The 10,249-nt window shown below is 38.1% G+C and overlaps 1 pseudogene; it reads right to left on the bottom strand.

The window, feature by feature from the left end:
• Positions 1 to 4,662: 4,662 nt before the first annotated feature.
• LOC149009375 (uncharacterized) lies at positions 4,663 to 8,479 on the bottom strand (annotated as a pseudogene).
• Between the last annotated feature and the right edge of the window lie 1,770 nt (positions 8,480 to 10,249).

Below are 10,249 nucleotides of genomic sequence, written 5' to 3'. Positions count from 1 at the left end.
CTTTTTTAAGTCTTTACCTTATCTTCTGTCAACTTTTTCAGCTCTACATGGAAAAGGTTTCATGTTTTCTATTAATTTATCTCCACTTCTGCACATTTTATTTCTGAGATTAGACTCAGAACAGGAAGCATATGGCATGCAGGAAGCATTGCCTTTCAATCCCAAGCAATGCCCATTCACAGGGATCATCTAATGAATGTGTGGACCACATACAGGCCACCAAAATAATGTACTTATAAGAGAAGAAAAAAAATCATAAGTAGGTATCACCTCTGAAATGAGTTGATTAATTAAGGTTACTCAAAACAGAATTCCAGTGAAACATCCATTGATGGGAAGAACAATTTTCCTGGTTGCTGTGGTAGGTATCTGTCTATTATGGGTTTTAGACTTTTAGCCTGTTGGATGGGAACAGCAGCTACAAACAGAAGTTTTGATAGTGTGGACAGCAGAAGTTGTTGCTCTACATCTATTGTCGTTGATAAGGACTGTTGATCTTTTCTTTTATACTTTTAAGACCCTAATGAAGCATGAAGAGAGAATTATTCACATTCTCTTGGATTGGTTCGTGTTTATCAAGAACTTGATTTAGAAACAGACATGAAACGTCTAGGTTCATATTTGTCTTTCTATCAGAATCAGAGTTCTTTCTTGTGAGGTTGACTATTGCTTGAATTAGATGTCCATGAAAAACCACTTCCATGCCATACAATTTTCAAGTCATTCGTTTATTTCATGTTATTTTTTTTTTATAGAAAATAATATTTTTAGAAGCAATCCTGTCTAAGCACCAAAAAGGACAAGATCCAACAAGAGAGTGGAAATTGACCACACTATCAACATGGGTCAGAGCTCCACACGGCCAAGGAAGGCATGCTCTCCTCCCCCTCTCCCCTCTGATTTTTAAATTTTTCCTAAAAATAAACTCTCTCTCTCTATGTGTGAAATATCAGCACTTGCCCTTCCGTCTCTTCAATGTAGGTTGTTAGCTCCGCCCTTCATTGTCAAACTATAGATCCTTGAGCTTCCAACGATCAACAGTAATAAAGGTAAATTTCAAGGTATCATTTGTAAATAGAATACCATTACAATGGTAATGGGATGGGAAAGTTTTAGGGTTTAGAAGGAAAATCAAGGGTGGAGGACAAAGGAAAGCCGGATCCTTCAGTATCAGCCGCCGGATCTTTTTTAAATCTTCCCTATTAGGAAGGTTATTAGACCGTCAAAGCTGATGTCTTTTAGTGGACTGAAGTGGGACCCACCCGAAGACGATTGTAGCAAAATAAGCATTTTGAACTTGAAGTCATCAAGACGAACTCCAATATGCTAAAAAACAGCTTATTCGCCGGTCAACTTTACCAAAAGATTTTCTCATTCCATATTCTCGTCATTATTGTCACCGTGTGGGCCCCGCACAATCAGTCTTCTGCAACGCTCTCAAAACAAAACTCGGTTCTGACTCAGTCGTAAGCCGGAACGCGGCTTATCGACCTATGCGCGTGCCAGGTGTTTGTTGAATTGTTCGATTGTAATAAATATCTGTATCGACCTATGCCTCTACCAGGTGTTTGTAAATTGGTCGCGTGAAAAAAATGTCTGTATCTGCTTGAACTACCAGAACGCGGCGAGTCGGCGGTGCCCACCAAGTGTTTGTAAAATTGTGCGCTTGAATGGATTAGGCATTGGTCTTTGTCAGCAAGGATCTGAGTCGTATTTGTGACATAAGATTCTCTCGTATCAAGCAATTGAGACCTTTCTCTGACTTTCATAGATGCTGATGATCAAAGATATTAAGAACCAATTATTTACCAACACGTCTCAATTTACTCAGATTGAACCCAAAATAGTGCGGTGGCGGAGATTTAGTTAGAATTTGGAAAGGAATCATGCTGATGATAGGAACAAAAGCACGTTTATCTCTTGTTGGATTATCACCAAAACGCTCATGTATCCGAGTCTAGGAATCCATGATTGCAGTTTCATACTAGGAAATATCAAGAGGACTTGAAGCATTAACTGGAGATAACGATCAGGTAAACCAATCACCCATAGAGAGTGATGATGGAGAGTCCATTTTGCTCCAATATAAGAGGTGGAGGAATCTTAATCAAACCAGTTAAGCATATGGTGAGATTACAAAACTAAGAATCGGTCAGAGTGTTAAAATACTAGTTGCAAATGGATTCTCAATAACCCAATTAATAATCTTAATTTAAATTCATCAAGATTTCTACGTCAAGAAAATTCAAGTGAGTAATTTATTCTCTTGGTGGTAGATTTTGAGTATTGCTTGATGTATCTTTGTATCAATCACTAAAAAAATCTTCGGACAAAAAATCTTGGAATAGATGGCAATCAGCCACAGTCTATTGGTATGTGCAATAGGCTTTGTGGGTGCTAAAATGTAGACTTTCGGAGCCCCTATGACCTACATGATAAATGGGAGTGTGGATCATTTCCTCTGGCGAGAGCACTATGCGCTCTCCCGCATTACAACCACAAATTATGTGGAGCTCACAAGTAAAAAATTAATAAAATATTTAAAATATATATATAAAACTCATCACCCTAATCCTATGAGTCCCCTACAATTTGTGGTCAACAGCCGTAGGGGGAGCACAGAATTGAAGGTGATGATCTAGACTCGATAGATGGGTGTGAAGTTGAAGAGCTTTAGTAATCAAATAATTGTGAACCCATGCTTCTAATATGTGTGTGGACTTTATGTTAAACAATATTCAAAGCCCACAATTGCATTAAACAATAGGCCCATGCTTCTAATATTTGAGTGGGCTTTATTATGCAACAGATTTTAATAGTCGGTTCTCAAAACTCTTGTCAATTGGGCCGGACTACGTTCATTTTTGCAGCACCTGTTTCAGTGGCTGGTGTGACAGCCATTTGAAAATTTCAACAACCCTTTCCACTCTGATGTGAAGTCGGGCCCTTCATTGTAGCCCACAATGAGCTTTACCCATGGATTTTGAGGTGGGCAGAAGAATGGTCAGTGGGCCGAATCCATTGGAAAATTCGTTGAATTACGACTGGTTTTTACCTTTTAGCAAAGGGAATTTACGTGTACCTTTCTTCATTGATCTATTGTTATTGTCTAATTATGCCTTAAGATTTTACACATAAATGTGTTCATAATTGATGAATTGGAAACACACCCATCAATGATCGAGAGTATAGAGATCTAAATTAATACTGTGAGCTTACTCTTTGACGATGTGGTGAAAAACCTTAATTACTAACTTCCACCCATTGGACTGGAATCTTCACCACTCCAACAAGAACCAAGGAACAACCTTTTGGCGAAATTCGGTAAATGGTGAAATGATGGGGAAAACGAAATTTTCCAAAAATCGCCGATTTCGGCAATTTTCTAGCGAATTAGCGAAATATAACGAAAATTGCTACCGGTGTTTCTCGTTTTCATTCGAATCCTCAAATCAAATTGAAACACTTACCATATCTGTAGAGCAACAGTGATGGGGAGAAAGGAAGTGAGAGGAGAGACTGAGAAGAGCTTGTTGAGTTATTAAACAAACATGCTTGAAGAAGAAAAAAACGCTACTTCACACTTCACAGTTGTCGGAGAGTGTGGCTGTCATCATCTAGATGGCTTAGAATAACGTGTTCATGTTATCAAATGCAAAACTCTAACCAGCAGAATTGTCATGATGCTTGACGAGCTCTTATCGTGGAAAGTGACGACAGAGCAATTAATAATTAATAAAAAAAGGAAAACAAATCACAATAAAAATAGACAGTAACCATCACCTTCCTCCAGATATGTCTCCGAATTTTGGATATTTGTTCATCTTTGGACTTACCGGAATGGAAGAGTATGGAGAGTAAAGAAGGAAGAACAGCGTTGCTCAAGTTGAAGAGAGAGAAGTGTAGATGCACCAAACTCGCAGGGTGTTTTTGTTTCCGAGGATGAGGATCAGTGATGAAACTCGCAGGGTATTTTTGTCGCTGCACCTCTGCGTCTGCAAGAAGAATGAGACGAAATGAAAGAATGAATATGAAGAAGAAAAAGAAAAAAAAAAAAGAAAGAAAGACATTTGAGGTTTGTTGACCACACACGTGTGGTTGTGTGGTAAAACAATTACAGAGGGATGACATGCTTGCTTTACATTAATGGGGACATGAATGATTTTTTACATTTGTTAAAACACATGTTAGTTGGGCCGGCCGAGGTTCATTTGCGCAGAACCTGTTTTAATGGCGGGTGTGGCAGCTATTTGAAAATCTCAATGACCCTTTCCACTCTGTTGTGAAGCACGGCCCTTCATTGTAGCCCACAATGAGCTTTACCCATGGATTTTGAATTGGGTTGAAGAATAGTCAATGGACCGAATCCATGGAAAATTCATTGAGTTAGCAGTGGTTTTTACGCTAAAAAGAGAGTTTAGATGTAGCTTTCTTCATTGATCTGTTATTATTTTATAATACACATTTGCAGATACACAAATTGCAAATATGTTGCATAATACATTACAACATGGCAAAACATAACAAAAACATGCAAATATCCTAGGCTCACCACCAAGGATAGATTATTTGTAAGACGCAAGATGAAAGAACAACCTTCTAGGTAACATTTTCATGAAAGGAAACAAAAGGATAAACAGCTTTAAACAACATACAAACTCCTTAGGAAGCACTGTAAGATGAGAGCTCTCGAGACACATGTTGCATTGTTGGTCGAGATTCTGGATTTTCATTCAAACAAGAAGATGCTAACTCCATAATCAAAGCCAATTTCTCAGCTACTTGATTTATAGGAGGTGAGAGACGTTGGTCGGCCATATCCTTCAATAATATGCCTTGTTCAACAGATAGCAATGGTGAAGAGAATAACGATGGCAAAGAGGAGATGAGTTCTCTTGGATGCTTTCCAATCATCACTTCAAATGTCAATACACCAAAACTGTAGACCTCACATTTTTCAGTTACCCTCATTGTGTAAGCTAGTTCTACAAAACAAATAAAACAAGTGAAATAAATAAATTAAAAACAAAAAGAAAATTAGATTGAGGGAAATTCTCTAAATAAACAGAAAAATGAAGACAACAACTATGATGACAACCAAGGTTTAAAGTATCGGTATGCGATGGTGATTTTAAGAGCGTCGTCGGTATGTTCCGACCTAATATATTTTGTGTAATTCGGGTTCGGTCGCGGTGGGTCAAGGACGCGACGGGTCGTGGGATCTTGCCTGATGACAACAATACTAGTCAACTTTAAAATTTTATCCTTTGAAATGAATCAAGATGTTGAGAAAGCGAGCGAACCTGGTGCAAAATATCCATATGTTCCTGCAAGACTCGTCCAATGGGATGAATTAGGTTTGAGAAATCTACTAAAACCAAAGTCTGAGACATGAGGCTCAAAATCTGAATCCAACAAAATATTGTTGCTTGATATATCCCGATGGATGATTGGGGGCGTGCAATCATGGTGCAAGTAAGCTAAAGCTTGGGCTACACCTTTGACTATATTAACCCTCTTACTCCAATCCAATTCTATCGCTTCTACCTCCGTGCTTAGGATCTTAGACAAGCTTCCTCTCTCCACATATTCGTAAACCAAAAATGAGTGACGTACGTGCGAGCAAAAGCCATACAATTTTACAATGTTTCGATGTCGCACTTGCGTCATCACAAGAATTTCATTTTCGAAAGTTTCTGGATTAGAAAGCTCATCATCCAAAGAAGCTGAAGAAGAGGTGAACTTCTTGACAGCTACTAATTGACCTGATGACAACTCTGCTTTGTAAACACTTCCATAGCTTCCTACACCAATGCAATGCTCATGGTCAAATTGTTCAGTTGCTTCAATGATGTCTTGGTATGCTATCCTTCCATCATAGTTCCATATTGCAAACACATCTCTACGTTGTTGGCATGTGATGGGGTCCTCCACATTTGTGCATCTCATTCGTCGGCTAAAGAGTAAAAATGCCCCAACAGATGCAAATAGAAGAAACAACAATACTGCTAAGAGAGAGATGATAAGACGCAAGGTTTTGTGGCTCACTTTCACGACTTGCTTTGTGGTTGATGCAGAAATGCAAGGTTTCAAACCCGTGACATTGCCACACAAACCTTTGTTGTGAATGAAAGCCTCACTTGAAGCATTACGAATAGCATGGTTGTTTGGGAGAGGACCCTCTAACTCATTGTAAGATACATCAATTGTAGTCAAACTGAACATTGAAGAGAAAGTAGATGGAATGGAACCAGACAGCTTGTTGTGGGAGAGATTCAAGTTTGTTAGCTTGTCCAAGCTTCCAAATTGCGGAGGAATCTCTCCAATGAACAAGTTATTGCTAAGGTCCAACAACATCTGTAGGGAAACTAAATTACCAATTTCAACCGGAATGCTTCCGTTGAATCTGTTCTTGCTTAAATTCAAATAGAGAAGATTTGAGCATTTCCCTAGTTGTTTTGGAACTAATCCCCTTAAATTGTTCATTGATAAGTCAAGATTTTGAAGGTCGAAAAACAATCCCACATCCTCAGGTACAGTACCATCAAGTTGGTTATCGTTCAATCTTAGAGTGAACAAAGACTTTAACCTCCCAATTTCTCTTGGAATCTGGCCTATGAGGTGATTTGAAGAAAGCTCAAGCCCTTGAAGTTGAGGTCAGTCTCCAAGCTCAGGTGGTATTTGACCAGAAATTTTGTTTCCTGAGATCTTTAAGTTTGTCAATTGTAGACACTTCCCCCAATCTCGTGAAACTTCTCCTGACAATTGATTGTAGCTCAAATCGATGTAACTTAAATTCTGGTAGACGCCAAATACTTCTGAAATGTTTCCCTTAAGATGGTTATTGTCAAGCCGAAGTCTCGTTAGGCTTGTACAATTTCTCATGCTTTTGGGAATTGGGCCAGTGAGATGGTTATTATTGATTGAAAATGATATGAGTGATGCTCTATTGCATATGTTGTGTGGCAGATATCCATCAAAATAATTATATGCAAACTATAAGTATTGCAATTGCAGAAGATTGCTGATTTCTTGAGGTACTTGACCAGTGAATTGGTTATCTCTAAGGAAGATACCATTTATACTAGTTAAGTTTCTAATAGAAGCAGGAAGTGGGCCAGTGAGATTATTGACCCCCAAATCAAGTATAGTAAGAAGTCTCATGTTTCCAATAGAAGCAGGAATTGGGCCAGTGAGACTATTGCTCCACAAAGTAAGCGTAGTAAGAGCGCCCATGTTTCCAATAGAAGCGGGGCACGAGATCGCAAAGTGAAATAAGAGCGCTCATGTTTCCAATGGAAGCAGGAAGTGGGCCAGTGAGATTATTGTTCGACAAAAAAAGTGTAGTAAGTGCGCTCATGTTTCCAATTGAAGCAGGAATTGAGCCAGTGAGATTGTTGCTCCCCAAATTAAGTGATGTAAGAGCGCTCATCTTTCCAAAAGAAGCAGGAATTGGGCCAATAAGATTATTTGTACTTAAAAAAAGCCGACCAATAGATATCAAATTTCCAATTTCTGGAGGGATAGAATCGGTTAGAAAGTTTGAGGACAACTGTAGGTCATAGAGATTGGTCAAGTTCCCGATTTCCATAGGAATGTGACCAGAGAGTCCATTTAAATAGAGGTACATGTTGTTTATCTTGCTCAAGTTTCCAAAAGAAGTAGGTATTGAACCTATCAAATTATTTGTACTCAAATCAAGCTGAAAGAGAGAACCCAACTTCCCAATTTCAGGTGGAATAGATCCAGATAACAAATTATCAAATAGCCACAAATAAGTGAGTTTTTTCAAGTTTCCCAGAATGGAAGGAATGGAACTTGTTAGATTGTTTACATGCACCATAAACTCTTCTAGGTTCGTCAGATTTCCCATCTCCAATGGAATTGCCCCAACCAAATTATTATAACCAAGATGTAAAACATTCAAGTTTGTTAGAGTACCCAAAACAGCTGGGATTGAACCACTAAGATTATTTTTTGAAAGATCAAGGTAGGTGAGTTGAGAAAGGTTGGAAAGGGTTGGCGGAATGGAACCAAAAATTGAATTATTATCGAGGGCAAGATGTTGGAGATTAGGGAAGGACGAGAAATTAAAGTGATAGAGCGTACCGTGTAAATCCATGTTGGAGACGTCTATTTCAGTGATGACTCCAGTTACCTCATTGCAAGTAATTCCCTCCCACTCACATGGATTGCTGTTGGTTCCATTTTGCATGTTCGTCCATGAAGGGAGTAGTGGTTGGGAACTGTTACGATGAGTGAGACTGGCCTTCCATTCGAGGAGAGCCTTTTTTGCTCCTGGTTCATGAAACATGCAATTGGAAGGGTTACAGGAAGGAGCAACGGCCAAAGCTCTAAAGGATGATGAGGAAGAAGCTACAATAATGAAGGTTTGCATAAGGACCAAGAAGTGGAGGAGGCAGGATAATAACTTATCTCTTCCCAGGGGAAATGGTAGTACCGGTGAGGTTGCAATCATGATTTTGGCTTTGCAAAAACGTACAAAGTTGTTTTGATCTGCTGTTGGGTTGGGGACTTGCGAACTTGGGGTGGCTTCCAAATTTGCGCTCTGGGTGCTAATTTATAATGTTGTCCATGGCCTTGTGGATGGGCCATATCTCTAATTTATCTATTCCATTGATTGACTACTAAGTCGTGGAGAAATATTAATCAATTCATGGTGGATATGCGTAATCTATTCTATTGATTAATTACTGAGGCTCTTTTTTGTATCAATTATTATTCTCAATTATGATAATTTATTATTATTTTAAATTGTTTGATATTTATTATTAAATTTGTTTTTATTTAAAATAATAGAAAAGCCTCCAAAATCCAAAATAGACTTTTTGTCTATTATGGATTATGGTGAGAATGTTCATTTATGCAAAGGTTTACTTAATATTTTATAGTTAAGATGAGGGTAAAATAGTCAATACATATTTTTTTAACAAAAAACTATACTTTTTTTTTCTTTTTTCTTTTCTCACTTGCTTACTATTATTTTCTAAAATTTTTTTTATTTCGACGTACCAAACTTATTTTTCATTTCATAATTTACTTTGACAAAATTCACCAAACTATTTTTTGTTCTTTACCAATAATGAATTATTGTACGTATTTCTTTTGAATAGACATAATAGAGAATGAGAATTGATACAAGAAAGAGCCTAAGTCATGGAGAAATCTTAATCAATTCATGGTGCATATGCATAATCTATTCATGCACGAAAGTCGTGGAGAAATCTTAATCAATTTATGATCCATATGCATAATCTATTCCATTGATTGACTACTAAGTCGTGGAGAAACCTTAATAATCAATTCATGGTGCATTTGCATACCGTGATGGATGGATCATTAGCCGTGGTGGATGGTTCGTCGATCGTCAAAACAAAAGCTAATGTCCTTTTTAGTTAAGAGCTGAAGCGGGACCCACCAGAAGATGACTGGAATATTAAAATAAGCAATTCGTAGTTATCCAAGACGAACTCCACATATATACTTAATACCGATGAGAAATAAGTAGTAGTGGAGGAATCTTGAGGTACTGGAGGGTGGGAATTAAGTTGGGGAGCTTCAGTAATTAAATAATTGTCACCCCATGCTTCTGATATATATGTGGGTGCGCTCTATTACTCAACAGAGCATTTTGAGGTACTTGACACATGTTGTGTGTTTGGCCACAATTGTGGATTTTCATGCAGACGACATGATGCTAGCTTTAGAATGGATGCCAATAATTTATCAGCAACTTAAGTTATGTATGCCAATTATTTTATATCAACTTTGAAATTTTTGTCCTTTGGAGTTAACCAAAATATTGAGAGAGAAAACCTAGTGCAAAATATTCATATGTTAATTCCTGCAAGATTTGTCCAATGGGATGAATCAGATTTAAGAAATCTACTAACCCAAAATTTAAGACATGAGGCTCAAAGTTTAAATTCAACAAAATATTGGTGCTTGATAGATGTTAATAAATGGAGTCGGTCCTGATAGGGCTCAATTACGCTCCTGGATCTGACTGAGCTTCCTCTCGTATCCGGGACAATGAGTACTGCAAGAAAGGTTAGATGCGGGCCGGTTTGTGTGCCGGGCAGCCGCCTCCAATGGCAAAGTCAGATAATGAACAGAGTAAGGACTCGTGCAGAAGTTACACAAGATTATCCTCAGAGTGTATTCGTTGCTTACCGGAGGGGTATGTCTTTGCTTTTATATTGTAAGTGTTACCTTTTATGTATTTGGT

The sequence above is a fragment of the Hakea prostrata genome, chromosome 7 (genome assembly GCF_041222555.1).
Source record: "Hakea prostrata isolate BN-2017 chromosome 7, UWA_Hpros_2, whole genome shotgun sequence".
Lineage (NCBI taxonomy): Eukaryota > Viridiplantae > Streptophyta > Magnoliopsida > Proteales > Proteaceae > Hakea > Hakea prostrata.
Note: the sequence above shows the minus strand (reverse complement) of the source record. Positions and strands in the feature narration are given on the sequence as shown.